At 44.7% G+C, this 15,625-nt stretch overlaps 1 pseudogene; it reads right to left on the reverse strand.

Moving 5' to 3' along the window:
- LOC139409675 (argininosuccinate synthase-like) overlaps positions 1–13,041 on the reverse strand; it is a 42,686-nt pseudogene extending 29,645 nt beyond the window's left edge.
- Positions 13,042–15,625: the final 2,584 nt, after the last annotated feature.

Raw genomic sequence — 15,625 nt, forward strand, 5'->3', positions numbered from 1 at the left:
GATACCCCCGGACAGGGCCAAACAGGCAGGATATAACCCCACCTACTTTGCCAAGGCACAGCCCCCACACCACTAGAGGGACATCTTCAACCACCAACCTACTACCCTGAGACAAGGCTGAGTATAGCCCACGAATACCTCCCCCACGACACGAACCCAAGGGGGGTGCCAACCCGGACAGGAAGATCACGCCAGTGACAAAACCCACTCAAGTGATGCACCCCTCCTAGGGACGGCATGGAAAAACACTAGTAAGACAGTGAGTTAGAGGCAGGGTTAGAGGCAGAGAACCTCAGTGTAGAGAGGGAAACCGGGAGGGGAACCGGCCAGGCAGAGACAGCAAGGGCGGTTAGTCGCTACAGTGCCTTTCCGTTCACCTTCACACCCCTGGGCCAGACTACACTCAATCATAGGACCTACTGAAGAGATGAGTCTTCAATGAAGACTTAAAGGTGGAGACCGAGTCTGCGTCTCTCACATGGATAGGCAGGCCATTCTATAAAAATGGAGTTATATAGAAGAAAGCCCTGTCTCCAGCTGTTTGCGTAGAAATTCTAGGGACAGTAAGGAGGCCTGCGTCTTGTGACCGTAGCGTACGTGTAGGTATGTACGGCAGGACCAAATCGTAAAGATAGGTAGGAGCAAACGCATGGAATGCTTTGTAGGTAAGCAGTAAAACCTTGAAATCAGCCCTAGACTTAACAGGAAGCCAGTGTAGAGAGGCTAGCACTGGAGTAATATGATACAAAAATGTTGGTTCTCGTCAAGATTCTAGCAGCCGTATTTACCACTAACTGAAGTTTATTTAGTGCTTTATCCGGGTAGCTGGAAAGTAGAGCATTGCAGTAGTCTAATCTAGAAGTGACAAAAGCATGGATTCATTTTTCTGCATAATTTTGGACAGAAAGTTACTGATTTTTGCAATGTACCGAAGATGGAAAAAAATCTGTCCTTGAAATATTCTTGATATGTTAGTCAAAAGAGAGATCAGGGTCCAGAGTAACGCCAAGGTCCTTCGCAGTTTTATATGAGATGACTGTACAACCATCAAGATTAATTGTCAGATCCAACAGAAGATCTCTTTGTTTCTTGGGACCTAGAAGTAGCATCTCTGTTTTGTCCGAGTTTAAAAGTAAAATATTTGCCGCCATCCACTTCATTTTGTCTGAAACAGGCTTCCAGAGAGGGCAATTTTGGGGCTTCGCCGTGTTTCAATGAAATGTACAGCTTTGTATCGTCCGCATAGCAGTGAAAGTTAACATTACATTTCCGGATGACATCACTAAGAGGTCAAATATATAGTCAAAACAATAGTGGTCCTAAAACGGAACCTTGAGGAACACCGAAATGTACAGTTGATTTGACAGAGGACAAACCATCCACAGAGACAAACCGATATCTTTCTGACAGATAAGATCTAAACCAGGCCAGAACTTGTCCGTGTAGACCAATTTGGGTTTCCAATTTCTCCAAAAGAAATTGGTGATCGATGGTATCAAAAGCAGATCTAAGGTCTAGGAGCACGAGGACAGATGCAGAGCCTTGGTCTGACGCCATTAAAAGGTAATTTACCACCTTCACAAGTGCAGTCTCAGAGCTATGATGGGGTCTAAGACCATCATAGCCATTTATTATATTCAACATAAGAGGGCCAAGCACAGGAAGCAGCTCTTTCAGTGGTTTAGTTGGAATAGGGTCCAGTATGCAGCTCGAAGGTTTAGAGGCCAAGACTATTTTCATCAATGTGTCAAGAGATATAGTATTAAAAAACTTGAGGGTCTCCCTTGATCCTAGGTCTTGGCAGTTTTGTGCAGACACCGGACAACTGAGCTTTGGAGAAATACACAGTCCGTAATTTGCTTTCTAATGATCATGATCTTTTTGTCAAGTGAATTTATCACTGCTGAAGTGAAAGGCATCCTCTCTTGGGGAATGCTGCTTTTTGTTAGCTTTGCGACAGTATCAAAAATACATTTTGGAATGTTATTATTCTCCTCAATTAAGTAGGAAAATAGGATGATTGAGCAGCAGTGAGGGCTCTTCGATATGGCACAGTACTGTCTTTCCAAGCTAACCTCTCACTCAACGTCAACAAAACAAAGGAGATGATTGTGGACTTTAGGAAACAGCATCGATGGGACAGTTGTGGAGAAGGTGGAAAGTTTTAAGTTCCTCTGCGTACACATCACGGACAAACTGAAATGGTCCACCCACACAGACAGTGTGGTGAGAAGGCGCAACAGCGCCTCTTCAACCTCAGGAGGATGAAGAAGTTTGGTGTAGTGCCATTTCCGTTCCAATTTTCTGGAAGCTTCCTTCAGGGCTCTGGTATTTTCTGTATACCAGGGAGTTAGTTTCGTATGACAAATGTTTTTTGTTTTTGTTTTGTATTCTGACGTCCTTGGGTAGGTGTAGGGAGTCTGGAAGGGCATCTAGGATTCTTTGGGTTGTCTGAGAATTTATAGCACGGCTTTTGATGATCCTTTGGTTGGGGTCTGAGCAGATTATTTGTTGCGATTGCAAAATTATTTATGAAATGGTGTTCCGATAGTCCAGGATTGGGGCAGCAGGTGGTCTAGTGGTTAGAGAGTTGGGCCAGTAATCGAAAGGTTGCTAGAGCAAATCCCAGAGCTGCCAAGGAAAAAACTATTGTTCTGCCCCTGAACAAGGCAGTTAACCCACTGTTCCTAGGCTGTCATTGTAAATCATAATTTGTTCTTAACTGACTTGCCTAGTTAAATAAAGGTCAAATAAATAAAATCCTGAGGAAAAACATTAAGATCCACAATATTTATTCCACGGGACAAAACTAGGTCCAGAGTATGACTGTGGCAGTGAGTAGGTCGGGAGACATGTTGGACAAAACCCACTGAGTCGATGATGGCTCCGAAAGCCTTTTGGAGTGGGTCTGTGGACTTTTCCATGTGAATATTAAAGTCACCAAAAATTAGAATATTATCTGCCATGACTACAAGGCAACCAGTCAGGATGCTCTCAATGGTGCAGCTGTAGAACCTTTTGAGGATCTGAGGAGCCATGCCAAATCTTTTCAGTCTCCTGAGGGGGAATAGGTTTTGTCGTACCCTCTTCACGACTGTCTTGGTGTGCTTGGACCATGTTAGTTTGTTGGTGATGTGGACACCAAGGAACTAGCTCTCAACCTGCTCCACTACAGCGCCGTCGATGAGAGTGGGGGTGTGCTCATTCCTCTTTTTCCTGTAGTCAACAAACATCTCCTTTGTCTTGATCACATTGTTGTCCTGGCACCACACGGCCAGGTCTCTGACCTCCTCACCATATAGGCTGTCTCGTCGTTGTGGGTGATCAGGCCTACCACTATTGTGTTATCGGCAAACTTAATGATGGTGTTGGAGTCATGCCTGGCCATGCAGTCATGAGTGAACAGGGAGTATATGAGGTGACTGAGCACTCACCCCTGAGGGGTCCCTGTGTTGAGGATCAGCGTGGCGGATGTGTTGTTACCTACCCTTGCCACCTGGGGGGGCAGCCCGTCAGGAAGTCCATGATCCAGTTGCAGAGGGAGGTGTTTAGTCCCAGGGTCCTTAGCTTATTGGTGAGCTTTGAGGGCACTATGGTGTTGAACACTGAGCTGTAGTCAATGAATAGCATTCTCACATAGGTGTTCCTTTTGTCCAGGTGGGAAAGGGCAGTGTGGAGTGCACTGGAGATTGCATCATCTGTGGATCTGTTAGGGCGGTATGCAAATTGGGGTGGTCTAAGGTTTCTGGGATAATGGTGTTGATGTGAGCCATGACTAGCCTTTCAAAGCTCTTTATGGCTACAGACGTGAGTGCTACGGCTCGGTAGTCATTTAGGCAGGTTACCTTAGTGTTCTTTGGCACAGGGTCTGCTTAAAACATGTTGGTATTACACTCGGACAGGGAGAGGTTGAAAATGTCAGTGAAGACACTTGCCAGTTTGTCAGCGTATGCTCGCAGTACACGTCCTGGTAATCCGTCTGGCCCTGCGGCCTTGTGAATGTTGACCTGTTTAAAGGTCTTACATCGGCTGCGGAGAGGGTGATCACAAGTCTTCCGGAACAGATGGTTCTCTAATGAATGTTTCAGTGAAATTTGACTCGAAGTGAGCGTACAAGTAGTTTAGCTCGTCTGGTAGCTTCGTGTCACTGCGCAGCTCTCGGCTGTGCTTCCCTTTGTAGTCTGTAATGGTTTGCAAGTCCTGCCACATCCGACGAGCGTCAGAGCCGGTGTAGTACGATGCGATCTTAGTCCTGTATTGACGCTTTGCCTGTTTGATGGATCGCCGGAGGGCATAGCGGGATTTCTTATAAGCTTTCGGGTTAGAGTCCCACTCCTTGAAAGCGGCAGCTCTAGCCATTAGCTCAGTGCGGATGTTGCCTGTAATCCATTCCTTCTGGCTGGGGTATGTACGTACGGTCACTGTGGGGATGACATCATCGATGCACTTATTGATGAAGCCAAAGACTGATGTGGTGTACTCCTCAATGCAATCAGAAGAATCCAGGAACATATTCCAGTCTGTGCTAGCAAAACAGTCCTGTAGCTTAGCATCTGCTTCGTCTGACCACTTTTTTATTGATCGAGTCACTGCTGCTTCCTGCTTTAATTTTTGCTTGTAAGCAGGAATCAGGAGGATAGAATTATGGTCAGATTTGACAAAATGGAGGGCGAGGGAGAGCTTTGTGTGCATCTCTGGGTAGATAGTGTGGTCTACAGCTTATCATTAGATACTCTAATGAGCAATAGCTTGATACTTCCTTAGATATCGTGCACCAGCTGTTATTTACAAAAATACATAGTTTGCCGGCCCTTGTCTTACCAGACGCTGCTGTTCTGTTGTGAATGTCCAGTTGGTAGTTGAATCTTCCGCGTAGTTCATCTATTTTATTTTCCAAAGATTGCACGTTACCTTGCAGAATGGAAGGAAGTGTTTTTTTCCCGATCGTCTACAAATTCTCAGAAGGCAGCCCGCTCTTTGGCACCTTTTTCTCCGCCTTCTCTTCACGCAAATCACAGGGATCTGGGCCTGTTCCCGGGAGAGCAGTATATCATTCACGTCGGGATCTTCAGACTCGTTAAAGGATTTTAATAGACCCCGAAAGATCCCACCATGTCGAACGAACAAATTATCTTTCAGCATTTATGAAAGTGTATCGAAACAAGCTGTTACCATCACAGCTGTATTGATTTTTTTTTTTATACGTTATGACTTTACTCGCATAAAAACTGTAGATAGTTAAGTGGTTATACACTCATTGCCAGGCAACAGGAAGAGAAGAGATCCTATCATACACTCACTGCCAGGCAACATGTGTATGAAGAGATCCTACCATGTGGAAGTGTTACCTCATCATACTCCATCAAAGCTTTCCTCCCACGGAAGCGATTGTAGAACTCAGGGATCCTTCATGGAGCAATAATCTGAGGGAGACAGACAGAGGAGGGAAGGTTATGCATGCACTTTGTATGGTGCACTATCTTAAGTAATATTGAATGATAGGACAGTCATGTACTATAGTTATATATGTATTAATGCAAATAGGCAGAACCCACTTTGACCTCAGGGTAGAGGGCATGGCAGGTGAGCTTGAATCGAATCTGATCATTGCCCTGAAAGAGACAGATAACCATTCAGCCACAAAACACTAGGAACACTACTAGCAAAGACAGAGATCATTACGCGGAATCAGACAGGTAGTCTCACACATCCAAGAAAAGTTTAGGTTAAAATCACTTCCAAAGGTTGAAAAAGCATACAAAACTTCCAGTGAGAGACCAGTCACTGTTAGTTGAAATCTCAATTAAGTGGCATTTGTCTCCATCTACAGTTGGAGCAGGGACACTACATCTCCCCAAAGTTCAGTCTCCCAACAGCATTTTGTTACACTGGTGGCTGACTAAAGGGCTTTCCAGACAGAAAGCGGCAGTAGAGTTTCCCTTTCATTTTCAATGGAGCTATGCGGGGGCGGAATTGTATCCAGGCGGAGCAGTCGGCAGTCCTTGTGCACGTGAAGGCGGGAAAATAGGAATCTGCTCTATTTTTGCGATATCTGCTCCAGAGTTCCGCTTCCTGTCTGGGGGGATACTTAGGGATTTTGTCAATGAGGCCCGTTATCTATTTCCCCAGAGTCAGATGAACTTGTGGATACCATTTTTGTCTCCATGTCCAGTATGAAGGACGTAAGATGTACACTGAACAAAAGTATAAAATGCAACATGCAACAATTTCAAAGATTTACCTGAGTTACAGTTCATATGAGAAATTCAGTCAATTAAAATAAATGACATTAGGCCCTAATCTATGAATTTCACATGACTGGGAATACAGATATGCTGATACCTTAAAAGAAAGTTGGGGCGTTGATCAGAAAACCAGTCAGTGTCTGGTGTGACCACCATTTGTGCCATGCAGCACGGCATCTCCCTCACATAGAGTTGATCTGGCTGTTGATTGTGGCCTGTGGAATGTTGTCTGACTCCTCTTCAATGGCTGTGCGAAGTTGCTGGATATTGGCGGGAAATGGAACGCGGTGTCGTACACGAAGAACTGGGAAATTTTCAGCTTCCAGGAATTGTGTACAGATCCTTGCAACATGGGGCCTTACATTATCATTCTGAAACATGAGGTGATGGCGGCAGATGAATGACATGACAATGGGCCACAGGATATCGTCAGGGTATCTCTGTACATTAAAATTGACATCGTTAAAATGCAATTGTGTTTGTTGGCCGTAGCTTATGCCTGCCCATACAATAACCCCACCACGGGGCACTCTGTTCACAACGTTGACATCAGCAAACCGCTCGACGCCCACACGACGCCTGGTACAGTTGAAACCTGGATTTATCCGTGACGAGCACACCTCTCCAGAGTGCCAGTGGCCATCGAAGGTGAGCATTAGCCCACTGAAGTCTGTTACAACACAGAACTGCAGTCAGGTCAAGACCCTAGAGAGGACGACAAGCATGCAGATGAGCTTCCCTGACAGTTTGTGCAGAAATCCTTCGGTTGTGTAAACCCCCAATTTCATCAGCTGTCCAGGTGGCTGGTCTCAGACGATCCCGCAGGTGAAGAAGCCGGATGTGGAGGTCCTGGGCTGGTGTGGTTAAACGTGGTCTGCGGTTGAGGCCATTTGGACATATTGCCAAATTCTCTAAAACGACGTTGGAGGCGGCTTATGCTAGAGAAATGAACATTAAATTGTCTGGCAACCACACTGATGGACATTCCTACAGTCAACATGCCAATTTTTACAATGACAAACATCCAAAATCAATATTATAAAATGAACTTGGAGCAATGTAAACAATATGCTCATGGATTCACTTAGCCTTTCCGGGCTCTTTTCTGCTCTCTCCTTGTTGATTGACCCCTCACCTTTCCTGTGGCACCATGGGACACATACTGGGCGCCCTCCTGGCGTGCTATCTGGACCTGACGGCGGGCAATGCAGGGCCGTGCCACCGAGGTGCCCAGCAGGTAGCAGTCCTCATATATGGCGGTGGCCTGGACCGACGGCCAGATGAATCCTCCACAAACTCTGCTCTCAGGTCCTCAATGAACACATATACTTCGAGGGAGGTTACACTTGAACCGTTCATCTTAAAGTCTATAACTCTGTCATTAATAAGTAATAAACAGTCATGAAGGCTGATGTCAGTTGAGTTTATTGAAATTGATTCATGATATGTATGGCTTGATAACTAGTTGGCTACAGCACATATTCTACAGTACAGGACCATGCTATAACATCATCAATATTTCAAATGCTCCCTTGACAATCCTAAAACAAACACTGTCAACTTAGTTAACCTGCAATGGCTTTGCTTTGACACATTTTTGCTTGCAAGTCTTCATGGCAAAAGTAAGGCAGAAGGAGTAGAAGAGTGCGGACCTCTGTCAGTGTAAGCTGATGAGAAGACGACGACCCAGATGGCATATCCTGACATATCTTTGCTTACAATCATAATATGATTTGCCTGCTTAATTGTTTTCCCATACCCTTGTGACCCAGATGTCAGGACACATAATTCTAAGCCTCAGGAACTGACAATTCAACCTTGAATTGACTCAGCCTGCTCAACATCACTCTCTGTACCCAAAGTAGCAAATGTCTCACTGTTCTCATTGTTCAATTGAAATTTGTATCCGTTCCATATCAACCAACGTCTGTAATGATGCATGTATACGTAACTCAGAATGACTACATCGTCTTGAGACTCTTATTATTAATTATCTCCTTTTAGACATGCTTTTTTAGCCACCATGCTGTTGGCCTTGGCTTTTTAGCCTCTGGTGGTACCAACCTTTGCATTTTCACAACTACCTGTACCCTAAAATCTCTGTATTCAAATGTTTACTTCGACCGATCCTAATCTCCTCTTTGACCTTATCAAAATCAACTTTGCGATTGCAAAAATGAGGTCTACACTTAGACACTAACACAAGTCAGAACGGAATGATCCAGCTGTGTCTTCCATACCACTATCCTACTTTGTCTTACCAATGTCATGACAGCTCAGGCTTTTTACCTTCTTTGCTCTAAGACGCTCCACTTACTTCTTTGCAGCATCAAAGTCCTCTTCTTGTCCAATATTAACCTGCAAGAGAGTTTTAGTTACTAGTTAACTGGTGCCTAAAATAGCATACCACAGCTGGAATGTGCTGTTCAGAGAAAAGTTTTTCAGTGATAAGGGTACAAATTGGTCATGTTCCTCAAACTTTAACATCATCTTTACAAAAACACTTAGTCAGGAAATCAGAGCCCTGGGTGCCATGACAACAGACATTGTCACAGCCTCAATCGAAAGCAAACCATGTCAACATCCCGATTTAAAGTCAAGAAACACGAGCAGACCAAAAACTCCATCTGTGCAACAAACATTTGCACAAAAACGCAATTAAATGGTTCATAATTCATTTACTGTATCCCATCTCCAAATAATTTCCTGTGTCTTCATCCCTGGTCTGTCTCCCCAGAGACCTAAGTCAGTGCTTGCTGCTGAAGTCCCAACGCCCACCATTTTAACATTCAGATCACGTCCATTGAGCCGATGCAACTTGATGTGCTTCTACACAGTCTAGCAGTTCATGGAGTGCTGCTCCATGAATATCATGGAGGGATTTCTGCTTCTGATGAACCAAGTGTTTTTCTCTTTCCGGTAACTCATAAATGAAGACTTAACAAATCCAACCTAAGTATAATAGATAACAAGACATCTAAGGACAAGGGATCGGGTTACTGGGTCGAATCCCAGCTCATTTAGGAAAATGAAGTGCGGATTGAGCAGGCAACCGGAGGGTTCTTTGCTGTTGTGGTACCCTGGCTACCACACTTTAACAGTGTGAAGATAACGTGTGTGACTGTGAGAGCAAAGTCTTGCATCTAGCTTATCAAGTTTTTGAAAACATTTCAATATTTGTAGCTACTTTAAGTAAATCCCTGCAGTCAACTTGTGCAATACGTCAGGAGATAAAGCAGATTGCGTTCTTCATTTCGCCTGTCACATTATTTTTCATTATGAAGTTTACCATAGATCCAGTCATGTGCTCGTTGTAAACAGCACAACTGGAGAAAGCGGGAGCTGGTGAGTCCATAGCGTTCTATATCTAATCAGTGAGTCTCTCTGCTGTGTGGCCAACATGAGGTGACGAAGATACACTTGCAATTCACAACTAAATGTTTGCCATCAGATATCTTATAACTGTTTAAGATGTGCTATACTCTCCAGCTGTGTATTTGATTAATTTTTAGTTGGCTAAGTAAGTGGCTGAATTTATAAACAGATGGGGTGTTAGCTTTCTGCCGTGTTTGAAAAGTCAAATAGTTGTGGATGAGTTCTGTACAGCTGCCATTTTCCCTCCAATGTGCTTCCCACTAGTGTGTTTCTCCTCCTCTGTTCTTCTCCCTTCTGCACCGTGTATCCATGCTGCTCTTCCTTCAGACAAGCATGCATCGAGTGCACTGGTTGCTTCACCGCCTGGTATGGCAACTGCTCGGCATCTGACCGTGAGGCGCTAGAGAGGGAAGTATGTAAGGCCCAGTACATCACAGGGGCCAAGCTTCTTGCAATCCAGGACCAATATACTAGGTGGTGTCAGAGGAAAGCCCATAAAATTGTCAGAGACTCCAGTCACCCAAGTCATAGACTTGCTACTGCACGGCAAGCGGTACCGGAGGGCAAGTCTAGGGCCAAAAGGCTCCTTAACAGCTTCTACCCCCAAGCTATAAGGCTGCTGAACAATTAATCAAATGGCCACCGGACTATAACTTTTCCCTCCCCCTCCACTCCCTCCATTTGTTTTGTCCACTGCTGCTTCTCGCTGTTTATTATCTATGCAGAATCACTTCACCCCTACCTACATATACAAATGACCTCTAACATGTATATAGCCTCGTTATTTTTATGTTATTGTGTGACTTTTATTATTTTTCACTTTAGTTTATCTGGTAAATATTTTCTTAACTCTTCTTGAACTGCACTGTTGGTTAAGGGCTTGTAAGTAAGCATTTCACAGTAAGGTCTACATTTGTTGTATTCGACGCATGTGACAAAAAAGTTTGATTTGATTTAATCACAATTTTGTTAATTTGCACAATTTATCTTGTTCACTTGTAAATGTCCACACTCACCAAAAATGGCTATTAGCTATACTAATTGTATTTGCATTCGGGTAAAAGACGACAAATGGGCTTTTTGTGAATTTTTAGCACCCCCTTACATGCCATGCCAGTAATACACGTAAATCCCCAGATGGCAGAAGAACAGCATGATGGTATGAAAATCTGGATCCCACCCAAGCCTTTTTTTTAAACAAGCCATTGTGCTACATAACTAGGCCTGTCTTTGTCTGCCTCTGTGGTCTTCGGACTGCTTGCTTGGCTGCTTGTTTTACAGAGGGTTTTTTATCACAACATAACACAAGAGAAGACATACTTTGGGATTCAACAAGGAAAAACAGGTTACCATTGGTACAGTGCCAACCTTTCTGTTCTCCTTCCCTCCAAATGATTCCTCCCAACACCAACAGGAGGCTCTACCCTTGTACCCCTTTCTGTTCTCCATCCCAACACCAACAGGAGGCTCTACCCTTGCACCCCTTTCTGTTCTCCATCCCAACACCAACAGGAGGCTCTACCCTTGCACCCCTTTCTGTTCTCCATCCCAACACCAACAGGAGGCTCTACCCTTGTACCCCTTTCTGTTCTCCATCCCAACACCAACAGGAGGCTCTACCCTTGCATCCCTTTCTGTTCTCCATCCCAACACCAACAGGAGGCTCTACCCTTGCACCCCTTTCTGTTCTCCATCCCAACACCAACAGGAGGCTCTACCCTTGCACCCCTTTCTGTTCTCCATCCCAACACCAACAGGAGGCTCTACCCTTGTACCCCTTTCTGTTCTCCATCCCAACACCAACAGGAGGCTCTACCCTTGCACCCCTTTCTGTTCTCCATCCCAACACCAACAGGAGGCTCTACCCTTGCACCCCTTTCTGTTCTCCATCCCAACACCAACAGGAGGCTCTACCCTTGCACCCCTTTCTGTTCTCCATCCCAACACCAACAGGAGGCTCTACCCTTGCACCCCTTTCTGTTCTCCATCCCAACACCAACAGGAGGCTCTACCCTTGTACCCCTTTCTGTTCTCCATCCCAACACCAACAGGAGGCTCTACCCTTGCACCCTTTTCTGTTCTCCATCCCAACACCAACAGGAGGCTCTACCCTTGCACCCCTTTCTGTTCTCCATCCCAACACCAACAGGAGGCTCTACCCTTGCACCCCTTTCTGTTCTCCATCCCAACACCAACAGGAGGCTCTACCCTTGCACCCCTTTCTGTTCTCCATCCCAACACCAACAGGAGGCTCTACCCTTGTACCCCTTTCTGTTCTCCATCCCAACACCAACAGGAGGCTCTACCCTTGCACCCCTTTCTGTTCTCCATCCCAACACCAACAGGAGGCTCTACCCTTGCACCCCTTTCTGTTCTCCATCCCAACACCAACAGGAGGCTCTACCCTTGCACCCCTTTCTGTTCTCCATCCCAACACCAACAGGAGGCTCTACCCTTGCACCCCTTTCTGTTCTCCATCCCAACACCAACAGGAGGCTCTACCCTTGCACCCCTTTCTGTTCTCCATCCCAACACCAACAGGAGGCTCTACCCTTGCACCCCTTTCTGTTCTCCATCCCAACACCAACAGGAGGCTCTACCCTTGTACCCCTTTCTGTTCTCCATCCCAACACCAACAGGAGGCTCTACCCTTGCACCCCTTTCTGTTCTCCATCCCAACACCAACAGGAGGCTCTACCCTTGTACCCCTTTCTGTTCTCCATCCCAACACCAACAGGAGGCTCTACCCTTGTACCCCTTTCTTAAGCCAGCCACTGAATGAAGAGTTCAGAACTACATTGTGTGCAGTTCTGAACTGGCCTAAGGGCAAAAAGTTAACCCAGCCAGTTTTGCACAAGCATTATGCAGACAGATAGCACTTTTGTGAGTGTTAACACACTGGGCTCCCGAGTGGCACAGTGGTCTAAGGCACTGTATCTCAGTGCAAGAGGTGTCACTGGTTCAAATCCAGGCTGCATCACATCGGTCTGTGATTGGGAGTCCCATAGGGTGTTGCACAATTGGCCCAGTACTGTCCAGGTTTGGCTGGGGTAGGCTGTCATTGTAAATAAACATTTTTCTTAACTGACTTGCCTAGTTGAATAAAAAAAACACATTGCTCTGCAAAATTAATCCATTCTTTCTAGAACTGTGTCAAATGAACAATCATTGGGGTTTCAGTTTCCAGGACACTAATGACATATTTAGGCTCTAATAGGTTGATGTACAATAAACAAGAGCACCCCACCAACTGGATGGCTGTGTGCTGACCAACCCCAAGTTATATCGCACACACACACGCTTGTCCAACAGATACTTTCTTGGGCTTACCAAGTATGTGATGACATCATATCCTTCTTCCTTCAACCACACCAAGATACAGGTGTCCACTGTAGGCCAAAATCACTGTGCCTTTAGACATGATGATGTGCTTTTAGACATATCTAGAGGCAAATTATAAAAAATAAAATACATCATTTGCTATGTAGAAAATATATTGGAGTCATACAATATCAATGCGTCCATACCAATTGAATTACTCCAAGCTTCATCATAACATGACTCCAAACCATCTTCTATCCCAGCGGAATAAGCTCCCCGGTGAAGGAAGTTTGACCTTAGTCTGCTACTTCTATGAACATGCTTGCTGATTCATACGACTGGATGCAGGATGGAAAGTGGGAGGAAGATGACATCCATCCATTTGCCTGTGATAATATCATTATAGAAGCTTGCATTACAATGACTATTGGTTACAAAGACCTGGAAATAATTAAATGCAGAGCAGGTGCCAAATGCTTGCACTCATATTAACCACGCATGTTCTAATATTTATTATTTAGCTAACTAACATGCTTCCCTGAAATAACTGTTGCATTGAAATCAGTAGGTTACTAGCTACAGTGAGAAGCCCTGACTGCAGTGTGTAGTTCTGGGCCGGGCTCAATGTGGGCGGAGTCAACCGCGTTTAACCCGAACCCTTCAAGGTCACGTCGAAGGTATCAACGTCAAAGAAAGTCAATCTTAATCGAACCTAACCTACATGGATAAAAATATAAACCATGGAAGTAACTGAGACTGTCATTATGCATAATGTACTTTGTAATATTCATGTTATACCAGTGCAGTGGTATATTTTTATATATTTATACCGCAGCTAATTGGTTACAATGAGGGAAACTTATTTGGACATATTTGCCTACTTGAGCAGTAAGCAGTAAGCCTAGGTTTACATGTACAGTTATGTAATCGATTTGATCGTTGATTTTCTACGTTTCTTCAATGTATGCCTTGTTGTATTTGGCTGGCTCTAAATGTGTATTGTTGATCAATCAATCACGTTTATTTATAAAGCCCTCCTTACATCATCTGATGTCACAAAGTTCTGTACAGAAACCCAGCCTAAACCCCCAAACAGCAAGCAATGCAGGTGTAGAAGCACGGTGGCTAGGAAAAACTCCCCAGAAAGGCCAGAACCCAGTATGAAACCTAGAGAGGAACCAGGCTATGAGGGGTGGCCAGTCCTCTTCTGGCTGTGCCGGGTGGAGATTATAACAGAACATGGCCAAGATGTTCAAACGTTCATAGATGACCAGCAGGGTCTAATAATAATTGATGCCAATGGCCATTCCCTAAGTTAAACATAGCGAGTCTACACAACGTGCACATAGCATAAATTAAATGCCTTTTGCTTATTTTCTGTCTTTCTAATTATCATGCATTTTATGTGTAGAGACACGTTAGTGTGTTATTGGAGGCCGAGAGTCCCAAGATGTAAAAATGTAAAAATGCAGTCAACTTCATCACTGCCCCTTCGGCACATATAACAACATATGGTCAACAACCACACCAAAGGTCAACAACCACATCAAAGGTCATGCTTCAGTGAGGCACAGAGGTACTATTTCTTTATTGAATATATTTGACGTTCACGTTTTTTGATTTGCCCTATTTTTTCAGTTACATCAGTGTAATTAATTGAATTTTATAACTTGTTACTTTACTGTTATTCCTCTCTTTCAGAGTTCACAATCATAAAGGGTGGCTTCAGTTGTAGAAATGCAACACACTTTCATTGTTGCTATTGCACGGTAACAATAGTCAACAGAACACCGTTTCTGAAGTACCTGACATACCATCAGCATCCAGTGGCCCTTCAAGAGCACCCAGAGGCCCGGTGTTATGTGTTATGTTATTTAGTAAAGATTATGTAGATGTCACCCGAGTCTCTGATGTCATTACTGGAGCTGGTATAACTTAATGTAAATTCAAAAAAAGAAACGTCCCTTTTTCAGGACCCTGTCTTTCAAAGATAATTCGTAAAAATCCAAATAACTTTACAGATCTTCATTGTAAGGAGTTTAAACACTGTTCCCATGCTTGTTCAATGAACCATAAACAATTAATGAACATGCACCTGTGGAACGGTCGTCAAGACACTAACAGCTTACAGATGGTAGGCAGTTATGAAAACTTAGGACACTAAAGAGGCCTTTCTACTGACTCTGAAAAACACCAAAAGAAAGATGCCCAGGGTCCCTGCTCATCTGTGTGAACGTGCTTTAGGCATGCTGCAAGGAGGCATGAGGACTGCAGATGTGACTAGGGCAATAAATTGCAATGTCCGTACTGTGAGACGCCTAAGACAGCGCTACAGGGAGACAGGACGGACAGCTGATCGTCCTCGCAGTGGCAGACAACGTGTAACAACACCTGCACAGTATCGGCACATCCGAACATCACACCTGCGGGACAAGTACAGGATGGCAACAACAACTGCCCGAGTTACACCAGAAATGCACAATCCCTTCATCAGTGCTCAGACTGTCCGCAATAGGCTGAGAGGCTGGACTGAGGGCTTGTAGGCATGTTATAAGGCAGGTTCTCACCAGACATCACCGGCAACAACGTTGCCTATGGGCACAAACCCACCATCGCTGGACCAGACAGGACTGGCAAAAAGTGCTCTTCTCTGACGAGTCGCGGTTTTGTGTCACCAGGGGTTA

The sequence above is a fragment of the Oncorhynchus clarkii genome, chromosome 5 (genome assembly GCF_045791955.1).
Source record: "Oncorhynchus clarkii lewisi isolate Uvic-CL-2024 chromosome 5, UVic_Ocla_1.0, whole genome shotgun sequence".
NCBI classification, from domain to species: domain Eukaryota; kingdom Metazoa; phylum Chordata; class Actinopteri; order Salmoniformes; family Salmonidae; genus Oncorhynchus; species Oncorhynchus clarkii.